The following is a 12,326-nucleotide window of genomic DNA, read 5'->3' on the forward strand; positions in this document are numbered from 1 at the left end:
GCTCATGGAATTGATATTGAAGGTTCTACATGTAAGAGGATCACGTTTAATTACCCAATAAAGAAACTCTCATCACTGCCCTGGGAACTTTGGTACAACACAGACAAACAAAATTCAGAGGGACTTTCCACATTAACGCCCAGAGTCCCGTCAGCTCCACCCAGAAGCAAGTAACCACTCTCCTGCCTTCAACCAAAGCCACCCAGACCCCTGGGTCACACAACAATAAGATATTGGATTGACTTTCAACAGACACAATGGAAGCCAGAAGACAGCTGGAAAACTGCCAACTGGACCACATCCTACATACACCATCCTTCAGAACTGAAGGTGAGAGAAAGTATTAGTACACATTTCCAGTAAGACTTATTAAGAAAACTGGGCCATCCAAACCACAAAAGACTTTCCAAAGTCTAAGCCAGAGATTTTAAATATGTAGGGTTTTTTTACATTTTTTATTTTTTGCATATTGATTAGTCAAATTTATGTCATAGAAAAATTGCATCTTACCTGCTTTATGAGCTATTGAGGACTTTGCATAGTCTACCTGATTGATACATTTATTCCCATTTTAGGAGAATCACAGATTTTTATCTAATCATCAAGTAATTTATAGTTATCACATTGAATAAGTAGATGAATTAACATGTCTTTGCCTTGTGATATAACCTTGGTCAGACCTGATGGGGAAATCCTTAAAAACCACAACGTTTTAACTTTGAGATGCAAGGTATTATTGTGGTTTAATGATTCAAGCTTTGAAGTCTAACTGCCTAAATTCAAATGCTTGTGTCTCATAACTACCTGTGTGACCTGAGGCAAATGACTCCATCTCTGTGGATTCATTTCTTCATATATAAAACTGGGATATCCCAGCACTTTGGGAGGCGGAGGCGGGTGCATCACCTGAGGTCCGGAGTTCAAGACCAGCCTGACCAACATGGCAAAACCCCATCTCTACTAAAAATACAAAAATTAGCCAGGTATGATAGGTGACTGTAATCCCAATACCCTAGAGGTTGAGGCAGGAGAATCCCTGGAACTCAGGAGGCAGAGGTTGCTGTGAGCCAAGATCGCACCATTGCACTCCAGCCTGGGCAACAGAGCAAGACTCCATCTCAAAAACAAAACAAAACTGGAATAATAACAGTATCTCCTTCATGGGGTGGATACACAGGAAGGACTCTACAAATACAGTTGTTATTCCCATGGGGAAATGTGATGTCTCACGGGCATGCATTTTAAAATGTGGATCCCTGGAACACACCGAATTGAAAAGTGAGAAGTGCCTGACCTTAGGTCTTCTTGTGGAAACAAAGACTTTTTTCAGGGCAAGACAGGTGTGGAGTGTAAATTGCAAATCCCGTGCTTTGATGCTAACTCTTTCAAAATATTGCCTACCTACCATTCTTTCCCAAACCTATACTCTAGCTCAAGAGAACATTTTAAATGAGACTAGATGAGCCATTTTTAAGTTCCAAGAAAACTAGAGAAATGTGAAGTTCATTTTTACTATTTTTCCATCCTACTACCCACAGAAAACAGCCACATAAATTTGCTTCAAACCCTCACCTCTGGGCAGAGTCCAATTATAAGGAGTACATCGCCAAAGACTATTTTAAGAGGTAGTTTTAACAAATGAAAAAAAGGGGGTTCTTTTCCAACATGACCTACAGCATTTACCAACGGAATTCTTTTTTGTGCATGTGTGGCTACATACATAGACACAGTTAAGTTTTTATTAAGTGCTATTTGATCCATTTGGAAAAAGCCTGTTTGCTGGGATTCATTTGGGAACTTACCACAGACTGAAGCTGCTTCAACTTGGAAAATGCTGAAAGAACCTTCAGGAAATACTTGATAGTGCTGTGTAAACCCCCTTTACTTGAGAGACTATGATGAATTTAACAGTGGTCTCCAAAGCCACCTTGGGGCAGACAAATTTGTCCCATATTCATCCCGCACTGTTTCCCTACTGCTAAACAGTACAGGCAGACGACACTTAATACTGTTCTAAGACATCACAGGACACGCTCTCACATGAGCCTCATGTTATCTACCCATCTTAATATTACCCACTGATTCTCCCCAAGTACAAGCAGCTCTACTATATACATTCATGATGCACAGGCAATGAAAAGATGTGAATAACGCAAAAAGAATCACCTACACAAAACTGTTGTATAGATTAGAATCCCACGAAAATGTTGATTTTCATACTTTGTCTATAAAAATGCCATTGGAATGAATCCTATCCCCAAAACACCATTAAAATCCTGCAAGAGGAGAATCGCTTGAACCTGGGAGGCAGAGGTTACAGTGAGCCAAGATCGCGCCATCGCGCTCCAGCCTGGGAGACAAGAGTAAAACTCCATCTCAAAATAAGTAATAAACAAGTAAATAAAATCCTGCTAGAGCAGAATCAGCCTCCCACGTCTTGCAATCCAGCTGGCATCACGGCAGGGCAGTCCCCATTATAGAGATAGCCCTTAGGGCACAGCTGCCCAACCACGATCCCTCCCATGCACATACCTAGATCTCAAGCACTATGAAGAGGGTTCTAAGACAAAAGGGTGACATGGCCCAGCAGGGTGAGCAGCAGCATGGACGGCCTGCTTCTCTGGGCAGCAGAAGAGCTTTTTCTAAGCATTTCAAAGGCCGGTTTCATAAGCAAAGGCCTAAGAATAGCCTTGTCCCATCCATCTCTACTCCAAATGTGCTTATGTATTTATCAACCTTTTTTCTCTCTTAAGTAAAAATGCTTAACTATTAGTATTAAGCCTCTGACATCAACCAGGCCAGAATTTTTTTTAACTTTTCAAAAATAAAAAAATAAAATGTGTTGCATTTTGTTCCAAAACAACACTTCTGACTCATCACTAGAAAGGCTTTCAGATTTGTTTTCCCCAAGTTCTCAGGGTAATAAGAGCAGACATACAAGATTTGGTCACACACGTACTGTACGTCAAACTCACGTTTAAAAACCCACCTAAAACACCAAAATAGCCCAATTCATTTAAATTACAAGGTTCAAATTATGAAGATGATTGGGAATTACTTGTTATTTGAAAGAAGACACAAAGAATCATATTGATCACATAAAGTGTATAAGTAAAACATGGCCTCAATGTTGGATTGTGATGTTTCTGATTTATAGATTCCAATTGCATACAACTTTTATATAATGTTCTTTCTCAGATTTTTGAGATAGTTGTATTCACATATACATACAAGAGACATCCCTTGTATACTTTACCCAGTTTCTTCCTACGGCACAGTTTTTAAAACCACAAATATCACAACCAGGATATTGATGTTGCTGCAATGCACCAAACTTATTCAGATTTCCCTAGTTTCACTTGTATTAATTTATGTGTGTGTTTAGTTCTATACAATTTTATCACACGTATAGGTTTGGTATATACCACAGTAAAAACGCAGAACAGCTCCATCACCACAAGGATTCCTCGTGTTGCCATTTTATACCACATTTACCTCCTTCCCACTCCTCTGATCACTCCCATCCCTAATCTTGACAACGAGTAACCTCTTCTCCATTTCAAAGATTGGCTTTTTTCACTCAGCGTAATTTCCTGCAGATTCATCCAAGTTGCTGTATCAATGGTTTGCTCCTTTTCACTGCTGAGTAGTGTTCCATGATGTGGGTATACCACAGCTTGTTAGCCATTTACCTACTGGAGGCTATCTAGACTGCTTGCAATTTGGGGCTATTACAAATAAAACTTATGCAAACATACATGTATAGATTTTTGTGTAAAAAAAAGTTTTCGGCCAGGCGCGGTGGCTCACGCTTGTAATCCCAGCACTTTGGGAGGCCGAGGCGGGCGGATCACGAGGTCGGGAGATCAAGACCACGGTGAAACCCCGTCTCTACTAAAAACACAAAAAATTAGCCAGGCGTGGTGGTGGGCGCCTGTAGTCCCAGCTACTCGGAGAGGCTGAGGCAGAAGAATGGCGTGAACTCGGGAGGCGGAGCTTGCAGTGAGCCGAGATCGCGCCACTGCACTCCAGCCTGGGTGACAGAGCGAGACTCCGTCTCAAAACAATAAATAAATAAATAAAATAAGTTTTCGTTTATCTCGGATAAATGCCCAAGAGCACACTTGCTGGGGTGCAAGGTAGTTGCATATTTAGTTCTATAATAAACTATAAAACAGTTTTCTAGCATGGCTGTAGCATTATACTTTCCTGCCAGCAATGCATGTGTGATCCAGTTTATTCACATCCTTGCCAGCATTTGATGCTGTTACTATGTTCTATCTGAGCCATTCTGGTAAGTGTGTAATGACATCTCATTGTGGTTTTAATGTGAATTTATCATGTTCTTTTAAAAGGTATTAAAGCATGAATGACCTGAAGCTTGAGATGAGTTTGCTGGAGCACAGGATGACAGCCCCACTGAACTACTCTGACCCTCCTTTAATGCCCTTTATTCCAGGTTCTTCCATTTCTAATAGGAGATGAAACAGAAAGCAGGGGAAGACGGCAAGTGTTTAAAAGTCTGATGAAAAATAAGAAAGTATACTCTATTTTTATAGCAGTGGAGACAAAGCCAGACGGAACGCTACGGCCTTTTTGATGAGACATAGATCTTACTAACCCTGGTTGACTTAAGCAGGCATCCTTCCCCTCTGCTCCCTGGGTCTACACTGAACCACTCTCAAAATGGAGTATGACTTAACAGGCTAAACTCCTGCCTTGTTTAGATTATAGTAATGTGAGCCCAGAAGCTAGCACAGTGCCTAGCATATTATCACGTGTTTCATAACTATCGGATGGAAGGATGGAGAGAACAGTTGCATGGATGGATAGCTGGGTAGATGGATACGCTTTCCCAAGCCTTGGGATTTAACCTTGTGATCATGACTAAGAATGAACAAGAAAACAGCACTAAAATGTGGGCTTTGGAGCCCAATAATGTGAAAAGCTACTGTCTTCCAAAGTCTCTACTTGTCCTACTTAACCCCTTAGAAACAATGGCTGTTTTGCTAATGTAGGTAGAATGGAAGAGAGACATTTCACATCTCACTGCCTATTACCTGTTTGCCACTCACAGCATCTCTTAACAACTCCACTGCTGTTGGGGGAAATCTCCAACAGTTAACAACTGATGGGGCATAGGTACCAATCCAGGAAAGTGGATTCCTGTTATACAGGCTTCTATCCATCACCCCAGCAGTCTCCCGGGAGAATAACCAGTTGAGCTGGCAGAGCTCCAAGGATGGAATCAATGCCCCTAAGAAAAGACTACAGATTTGCCCTCCTTTCTTTTGAAATCCATACTCTTAAAACCTTCTTCATAAGGAGTCAGGAAAAACTGCCAGACAATGACCCTTCTCACACCATCTGTTTCTACTTCAGCTCATTCTGTGCCAACGGTGCCAAGTGATAACAGGATGTGCCTGAGTGCGTTCCCTCCTTAGAGTTTACCTCTGTAGGGAGGAGTGAAAGTGTAGAGCCTTGGTCAGAATTCCTGTTGGCAACATTATCAGACGTCCCTGCCTATTAATTCTTTTTGCACATCTGCCAAGAAACCACTCAATGGGAGCATTATTTGGGAAATAAGAAAGGGAATCAATCAATAATCTTATGTATGACATAATTTATTTCATACTACATAATCAATAGCAGCTGCCACTGAAATATATATGTATTATATATACATACATATGTATATATAATCTCCCCAAACAGAAAAATACAACCCACCCATCCCAGAGTCTGAACAACTGCATCCCATTTCCTGGGAGCAAAGGCCAGCAGGCCCATATAAAAGGAATTTCATCCCTCCTTAGACATGCACTGATGGAGGTAGAAGGGGCTGATTCCAGGAAAATCATTAGCACATGAGATTTCTATTCGGTGCATGGATTTGGGAATGTCCTGGAAAAGAGCCCTGCTCCCTGCAGCCTTCCAGAGGTTGGTTAACTCATCTCACTCCGCTCCATGGGTCAGGCTTCTCTGCCCTTTGCATATCCTGCGCCTGATGAGCTCAGCCTGTCAGCCAGTTGCTAATGATGTGGGTTCTCCCCGTCAGAGGCACAGTGAGAACCCGGCTCTGTGGTTAGCAACAGCACCCACCCTCAGCCCTACACCAGGCCAGTCTTCTCGAAAAGTTCACACAGGGGTATTTTTTGGTTCTGAGGGCAGAGAACACAATGTCTCAGGTGGTGGTGAGGCCACAGTTGGCGTTCATGAAAGGAGGCAACTGTCTGACCCACGACATCCAATCCAATCATAACAAGGGCACAGGCAAAGCTCAGAGCCATGATTCAGCCTTCCCTCCAAGGGCACTGGCTCCTGATGAAGTCTCACCAAAACCCAAAGGGAGAGCCTCATCCAGGGAAAGGGTGTTTAACTGAGCCAAGGAACTCAGTGGAAAGTTTTATTTCTCACCATGGCAAAAAAAGATACATCATGCTTTTGAAAATAAAAATAACCTGTCACTTCTCCATGGGAGGAGGTGGAATGAGCCAAGGAAGAGACGACATTAGATAGTAGATAAAGGAGAAGGCTAGAATCCTTCAGGGCTTAAGGCTATAACAGCAAGAATTGCTAAAGCCTGTCCCTGCATAGTGTTGCCTATAGTTTAGGATGCCTCAGAGAATGGGGAGAAAAAAAAAGGACAAGTGCAGCCTAAATCTTCCACCCCGAGTAAGTACCAAAAACAACTACCCGAATTAAGGCCATCTGGAACACTTAGTCCAGGTGGTGAAAGCAGAGAGCTAATGAGGCCAACGCTGTGGTTCATACTTATGTAAGGGCCAAGCAAACTCAGACAAAGAAAGCACTGTGCCCCAGCCACAGGCAGAACCCGGCCCACCAGCTGGCTCACAAATCAAACCTGTGGTCACCCAGAGGATGAGAGAGGCACATACAGAGGGAGATGACTCAGTGCTCACTCTGCCTCATTCCAAGAAAAATGCAAAAGAATACCTCCTACTGACATTGGATAACATGTGCTCTGCAGAGAAAAAGACTAGTCCACCTGTCCACCCCTGCCTGGTAACAAGATGTGGGAAGCTGAAATAAGTAAACTCCATTTCCTTCAAGCCACAGCTCAAAAGCCACCTTCTCAGAGGCCTGCCCTGAAACCAGAATGGCAGGTGAGGCCCACACCTTCTCCCATCGTAACGTGCCCAGCCAACCACATCAGGTACAGAAGAGTGAGCCGTATTTGCTTTCCTAACTTCCCACTCAACTGTGACTCCCCAAGGGAAGGGGCTGTGTTTCTCAGTCCTTTCCCCCAGGACCCAAGACAAGCTTGAAAAGACCATCAGTATGGGAACATTGGTACGGATGCTAGACATGGCCTATGCCCTTGAGGATTTTGGAATCTCAAGACGGTCACCTCCATTCTTGAACACCATAAACTGCTCCCAGGAGCAAATGCCAGCAGATGACAGCAGCAGACACCATCTATCGGGCTGTCCTCATGTGCAAGCATAACCCCGAAAAACATTTGATTATCAGACCCTCTCCACAACTCCACGAAGCCAGCAGTGCCATCCTGCTTGCACAACTGTGGAAACAGCCTTAGAGATATTCAGGAACTTATTTAAGGTTACACAGCTTGAGAGTGGCAATGCAGGGATTGACCCTAGTGCTCTTAACCACACCAAATACTGCCTCCCACGAGAGGAGGAGCAAGAACTCAAAAGTACAAGCAAATTAAATGAAGGGACATCTATATCCTAATATAGCTAGATTTCTGCCAATGTCAGGTGCAAAACAGGAGCTGAACGTGGAGGAGTTTTGGAAAGAGGGAGGGGCATCTAATCAGGAACAGGTTATTAATCTCAATCATGCATTCTCAACAAGGGTTGTATCTCCTCCAAATGAGGTGGGGTGGGGCAGATTTTGTAGGCTAAACCTAAGGATAGAATGGAAATTAAAATGAGCGATGACTGGGCGTGGTGGCTCACGCCTGTAATCCCAGCACTTTGTAAAGCAGAGGTGGGAGGATCGCTTGAAACTAGGAGTTTGAGACCAGCAAGACTCCATCTCTATTATTTTTTTAATAATTTAACATTTGTAGAAGATTAGTACTATATTTTATCTAAGTTTTAGGTTACTTGTTGGTTATTGGGGGCAAGAAAACCTTACTCCTTATGCGTAAAGCACAGACATACACACAGTACATCAAGAGATATATACAGGATATCTGTAGTATTAAAATTTCACAGAGGAGGAGAGATGATCAGGGAAAGAAATTATCTAGAAAGGTGCCTTGGGGACAATACTGAAAAAAATTTAAGAAACACTGATCTACAGGAAGCAAACAAGGAGGAACAAGAACAAGGGTGAGAGGCAAAGGAGACCCATCAGAGGAGGCCATGTGGGTCCTGATGTGTATGGCCCAGAGACGTGGGGAGGACAGATGAAAAACACAGTGTCCCCAGGGCAACTCCCACCGTTCCTTCTGCCCATCATTTCATTCTTCCATGTGTTCAGTTAAAAATATATGAAATATCTGGCCAGGTGCAGTAGCTCATGCCTGTAATCCCAGCACTTTGGGACGCTGAAATGGGAGGATCACTTGAGGCCAAGAGTTCAAGACCAGTCTGGGCAATACAGCTAGATCTCGTCTCTACAAAAAGTTTTTAAAATTAGCCAGGTGTGGTGTCACAGCCTATTATAGTCCAAGCTACTCAGGAGCTGAGGCAGGAGGATTGCTTGAACCCAGGAGTTGGAGGTTACAGTGAGCCATGATTACACCACTGCACTCCAGCCTGGGCAACACAATGAGATCGTGTCTGCAAAGGGAAAAAAAAAAGTCACATAGCACTGGCGGCTGTAGGGTAGGCCCCTCTTTGGCTTTACTACACAATGTGTTACTAAGTAGTTTTACCAATGTATATTCAACACCCTTTCTGTATGAGTTCAGGCAGCTAACACTGATATCATCAGGGGATTTTTGTTTTGTTTTTGCCAAACTAGAAAGCATAAAATGTTATCTTATTGTAGTTTTAAAATGCATTTGTTTGATTACTAATGAATTTAACATCTTTTCATATGTTTACTCATCATTTATGTTTCCTCTTCTACAAATTCCTCTTCATATCTTGTACCATTTTTCTATTGAGTGATTTTGCCTTTTTAATGAAATCTCTTTATTCCATATGCCAATCCTTTGTCAGTTTGCAAATTACTTCTTCACTAGTGACTTGCCTTTCCACTTTTCTATTGTGTCATTAGATAAAAAGTTTTTAATTTCAATGTAGTTAAATTTATCAGTGTTTTCCTCTATAATTTGCACTTTTTGTGTCTTGTATAAAAAAATCTTTCTCTGTGCCAACATCAATATTCTATGTCATATTTTCTAAAAGTTTAATACTTTTGATTTTCATTTGAACTCCTTAATTCATCTTGAAAATTATTATGAGGTAAGTATATGAATACTTTCTAGTTTCACAAAAGTAGTTCTTGTTTTTATTGCTTTTCAACTTAATTTCCATAATTATTAATCCATAATTAAAAGTCAAAAAACAATAGATATCGGTGTAAATGTGGTAAAAAGGGAACACTTTCACACTACCAGTAGAAGCGTAAATTAGTACAACCACTATAGAAAACAGTATGGGAATTCCTTAAGGAACTAAAAGTGGATCTACCATTTGATCCAGCAATCCCACTACTGGGTATCTACCCAAAGGAAAAGAAGTCATTACATGAAAAAGGCACATGCATTTGCATGTTTATAGCAGCACAATTTGCAATTGCAAAGATGTGGAACCAATCTAAGTGCCCATCAACCAATGAGTGGATAAAGAAAATGTGGTATATATACACCATGGAATACTACCCAGTCATAAAGAGGAATGAAATAACATCATTTGCAGCAACTTGGTTGGAGCTGGAGGCTGTTGTTCTAAGCGAAGTAACTCAGGAATGGAAAACCAAGCAGCCTATGTTCTCATTTATAAGTAGCAGCTAAGCTATGAAGACACAAAGGCATAAGAATGTATAAGAATGTATAAAATTCATAAGAATGAAAAGACTTTGGGGCTTTGGAGGGAAAGGTTGTGGGGGTGAGGAATAAAAGACTACATATTGGCTACAGTATACACTGCCTGGGTGACAGGTACACTAAAATTTCATAAATCACCACTGAAGATTTATCCATGTAACCAAAAACCACCTGTACCCCAAAAACTATTGAAAGAAAAAAATCTCCCCCTACAATAATAGACCTATCTATCTTTATGTTTATGATCACTTTTTGCTCTATATATTTTGAAGCAAATAAACAGAGTTTTAATATCTTCCTAATAGGAAATGAATTCTTTATTATTAAACAGCAGCCCTCTTTGTCACTAGTAATGCTCTTTGCCACTATTAATAAAACTGCACCAGTAGTTTGTCAGAGGGAGAGGGGGTTTAATATTTGCCTGGAATATCTTTTCATACCTTTTACTTTCAAATTATGTGTCCTTCTGTTTTAAGGATATCTAGCTAAGAAGAGCCTCTCTGAGCTCCGTTTTGGTTATTGTTTTCCTTTATTTCTCTTTCTTTTTTTCATCTAGTCTGACAATCTTCATCTTTTTTGAGAATCCACTTATGTTGATTGTAATGACTGACATATTTAAACTTACTTCAACCATTTCTTTTATGCTTTCTCTTTGTCCCACTTTTCCATGTTTCATCTTTACTTTTAAGGATGAAATGTCTAACCAATGAAGCTCATCATATTTTAAAGGGAGAAAAAAAACTAATACTATCTTACTGATCCTATTTTACAGAGGACAACTGCTATGGTTTGAATGTTTGTCCCCTCCAAAACTGGTGCTGAAATTCAATCCCCAATGCGGCAATATTGTGAGGTACAGCCTTTAATAGGCAATTGGATCATGAGGGCTCTGCCCTCATTAATGGATTAATTCATTCATAGGTTGTATTAGTCTGTTTACACACTGCTATAAAGAACTACCTGAGACTAGGTAAGTTATGAAGAAAAGGTTTAATTAACTCATACTTCCACAGACTTAACAGGAAGCATGACTAGAAGGCCTCAGGAAACTTACAATCATGCCAGAAGGCAAAGGGGAAGCAAGCATATCTTACCACGGCAGAGCAGAAGACAGAATGAGCAAAGCGGGGAGTGCTAGACTTTCAAACAACCAGCTCTCATAAGAACTCTATCAGGAGAACAATAAGGGGGAAGTCTGCCCCCATGATTCAGTCACCTCCCACCAGGCTCCTCCTGCAAGACGTGGAGATTACAATTTGACATGAGATTTGGGTAGGGACACAGAGCCAAACCATATCATGAATTAATGAGTTATCACGGGAGTGGGACTGGTGGCTTTATAAGAAGAGGAAAAGAGACCTGAGCTATCATGCTCACCACGTGATCTCCTGCACTGCCTCAGGACTGCAGAGATGTCAGCAAGAAGGCCCTCACCAGATGCGGTGACTTGGACTTCCCAGCCTCTATAACTGTATAAATTCCTTTTCTTCATAAATTACTAAATAAGTTCATCTTCTTTATAAAATTATTCAGTTTTATGTATTCTGTTATAAGCAACAAAAATGCACTAAGACCATAAATGAAGATGCAGTGAAAACCTTTGCTCAGGTTAGAAAGCTAATCAAACCAAGGACCAAACATGAGTAATACAATGTCTAGCACTCTTCCACTACGCAATTAACTTAGTACAATCCTCAAAGTATATCATCTTCCCCTCACAGAGGTAAAGAAAAACAGGTATGAAGCTATTCATTTTACATACGGGAAAACTGAGACTTATGGTAATAAGTCATTTACACATGGATGGGAAAACTTTGTTATGAATTAAAATGTTAAATTTCCAGAAATTTTGAATTCTTGGGGGAAAAAAAAACTAAACAGAAATTTGTGGGAGAAAAGAAAACCATTAATGAGGGCTGAGGTAGATATATTTATTACTAGCTTAGGAACAAAAAAAAATTATTAGGTCTGCTCATAAAGTTATATGAAATTTTAAAATATATTCAGATCTGACAACGTCTAATATTTTGGATTTTGCCAGTTCAGCAGCCACTTGAGTACAAAAAAAAAAATCAGTACATATTTAAGAGGAACTTCATATGCTGTTGGGATTTCCTGTCTTCCAGGGTGAGAAGCAAGCCCAGGAAACACCCATTTTCAGGAAAGAGTCAGAACTGGCCCAAGTTAGGTGCACGTCTCTAACCACAGGACATCCTGTTTCTGCATCTCACTTTCTGGTCTCAATCTCCAGAGGTTTCTGTTTCTCTTCTACTTCAGTTTTATCACCTGCAGGAACCTCTGAGAATCAAAACATTTTTCCTAGTTGACTTCCAAA

At 40.9% G+C, this 12,326-nt stretch overlaps 1 protein-coding gene across 4 annotated transcripts in view; it reads right to left on the reverse strand.

Annotated features, from left to right (window-relative positions):
* Positions 1-12,326, reverse strand: part of HHAT (hedgehog acyltransferase) — a 352,332-nt gene that overhangs the window by 280,539 nt on the left and 59,467 nt on the right. The gene's annotated exons all lie outside the window — the stretch shown is intronic.

Source organism: Hylobates moloch, unplaced genomic scaffold (assembly GCF_009828535.3).
Source record: "Hylobates moloch isolate HMO894 unplaced genomic scaffold, HMol_V3 SCAFFOLD_18, whole genome shotgun sequence".
NCBI lineage: Eukaryota > Metazoa > Chordata > Mammalia > Primates > Hylobatidae > Hylobates > Hylobates moloch.